Here is a 2,686-nt window from a genome sequence, read left to right on the forward strand (position 1 = left end):
TAGTCTTCAAGAATTTTTGTTTATAAGACAAACAAATATTTGTCTACCATAAACAATTTTTGTTTTAGAAAATTTAGTTTGTTTCTGCCAACTATAATTTTAGTTTTTCGGAAACAAATTTTAATACAAACTTAATTCCCTCGGAAACGAAACCTCTAGACCCTAAGATCTTTCTGGTTTCCTTAGCCATATTTTTTCCAACATTAACCAAGAAAATACATAATTAAGATACTGCTCCCAAAGGCCTTGTTTTTAAAAAATTCATTCTTATAAAAATAATAAACTCATGAATCTGGAACTTTTAAAATATATTTTCAATAAAGCTTTATTTCACCACCACTTTATGGCCCCAAGTGTGGTTTATAAAAGATCACGCTTCCATGATTTGGTCTAATGTAAGTGGCATGAACTAAGAAGCTCCAAGAACTTTTTAAGTCCCATGTATATACACATACCATGCCTTATTTCACTTATTCACCATATCATACCCATTCCACCAATTCCCAGAAAGGCCATAAATTTTGTTCAAAACGAAAAAAAAAAAAATCTTAAAATATCATAAAATTTGACATTTGGAAATTGTCGAGGATTTCGAATATGGCAATAGAAATGCCAAGAAACGAACGACGCCATCAATACTACAGCAATAACTCCACAAGGAGGAGTAAAGCTTTTGAAGAATTATAACCATGACGCCATATGCAAATGTCTCATGCCCCTCAGCAGCCACAAAACTCAAACTCCGAAAAACCCCAGGATGCTTTTCCAACAGCCAACACACAAACTCGAATTCAAATGCCATCGCAATTCCATAACACTATGAAGAAACGAAAAAAAAGCGACATTGGATGGTTAAAAGAATTTTCCGCTATAGCTCTTCGAAAGGAAATATAAAATATGGTGGTGACTTACTTACAGCCTCTGCGGGCTTGCTTTACATACAGCGGTTATATCCTTTGCTAGCTTCCATTTATTCATATTGATGATGTTGATAGTTTTGTATTGATGTCCTTCGTTGTTTGTGCGTATTCTTGGCTTGCCTTCGTTTCTGTTTTTGTTTTTGCTCTCGCATATTCTCCCAAAGCATAAAGGATTCAAATTCGACACGCGTTTAAACAATATTTCCTTTTTTAATATTCAATATATATTTTCTTTTATATCCTTCGAATTCCAATGAGAAGCGTCAAGAGTTGGAGTACCCATTCCATGACATTTGATTTCTTGCCTTTCGTGTGGTGAGGGTGGTGTTGGAGTGTTAAACTCTTTTTCACCCAACCATGTGTGAACAACAACAGCCTCTGAGACAGATAGTTGGAAATATGATGTCATGCCTTAAAAAAAATGGGCAAATATCAGACATACTGACTTTGTGATAGACATTAAGACAAGGATGTGAGCAGACTATAAGAATTTCTTTTCTTATATAGATGGCTTTTCAGTGGTAAATTTATTGTTAATATTATTGAATGGGCTATAACGGGGGGGTATAGAAATATTCAAACATTTCTGGGGGAAAATTTTATGATGAATGGTTGAAATTTAAGTTTAAAACAAAATTTTATGTCTATTCTTTACCAAAGGAATCAAAAATGGTTGGGAACTTTTTCAAAAAAATTCAAAAGAGATTTTTTTATTATATAAGGACACGACGAAAGAAGCAGAATTCCGGTAAAGGATTAGGTTGAATGTTTGTTTTACCAGTATAAAGTTCTTGCACTATACCTCATATAACTCTGATGCTCATAGTTATGCCGTGCTGGGTTAAGACTCATGTAGCGAAGGATTTGATACTCCACTATCAAACATTTTTCATATAAATCCATTATTGTACAGATCTGTGTATATATTCGATTTGGAGCGCTTTGGGGTGGGTTGGGAATCCAGTTATTTTACCTCTTGAATACTATTGGGGTTGCCCAAAAAGTAATTGCGGATTTTTCATATAGTCGGCGTTGACAAATTTTTTCACAGCTTGTGACTCTGTAATTGCATTCTTTCTTCTGTCAGTTATCAGCTGTTACTTTTAGCTTGCTTTCGAAAAAAAAGTGTAAAAAAGTATATTTGATTAAAGTTCATTCTAAGTTTTATTAAAAATCCATTTACTTTCTTTTAAAAATCCGCAATTACTTTTTGGGCAACCCAATATATTGTTTCCGGTGTTCCTATGAGGGTAAAAAATCACTTAAATGTGTCCACCCATCTCCGGTATATCTTAAAGTATGATTACGATTCGTTTTCGCTAAGGTTACCTAAAACAGCCAAAGTATGTTTTAAGCCTAAAAGTATGTTTTAAGTCCGCTAAACCCCTTTGGCATAAGCTATAAAGGAATCCCTAGATCATACCCTGTAATTATACCACAGTGTTCTCAATCTTATCTCCACGAAATTTAAGGCCTAGCTCTTGCTATGTAGGACCATGCCAAGTTGTCCCAAAAATCCATTCTACCTATGGCAGGGTCATTTCAAGGTATTCCTACAATAGTGGCGGAATAATTCCATCAGGTCGATAGAAAGATGGTTAGTGCATCCGCCCAAACTATCTTATCCTCGTCCCCATTTTCACCAATGAAATCCGAGGTAAAGGCTCTCATGGACAGTCTCCTTATTGTTGCCTGGAAAATGCATTTCCAGCAGAAGATCCACTATATCTTGGGTATCCTTGAGGAAAGTCCCTTCCTTTTTCCTT

At 35.0% G+C, this 2,686-nt stretch overlaps 1 long non-coding RNA gene across 1 annotated transcript; it reads right to left on the reverse strand.

Annotated features, from left to right (window-relative positions):
- Positions 1-291: 291 nt before the first annotated feature.
- Positions 292-1,513, reverse strand: LOC106081198 (uncharacterized). Its single transcript, XR_001220331.2, has 2 exons — positions 913-1,513; positions 292-817 (listed from the first exon to the last, which is right to left on the reverse strand). It is a non-coding gene; the product is annotated as an uncharacterized LOC106081198 (long non-coding RNA).
- Between the last annotated feature and the right edge of the window lie 1,173 nt (positions 1,514-2,686).

The sequence above is a fragment of the Stomoxys calcitrans genome, chromosome 4 (genome assembly GCF_963082655.1).
Source record: "Stomoxys calcitrans chromosome 4, idStoCalc2.1, whole genome shotgun sequence".
NCBI lineage: Eukaryota > Metazoa > Arthropoda > Insecta > Diptera > Muscidae > Stomoxys > Stomoxys calcitrans.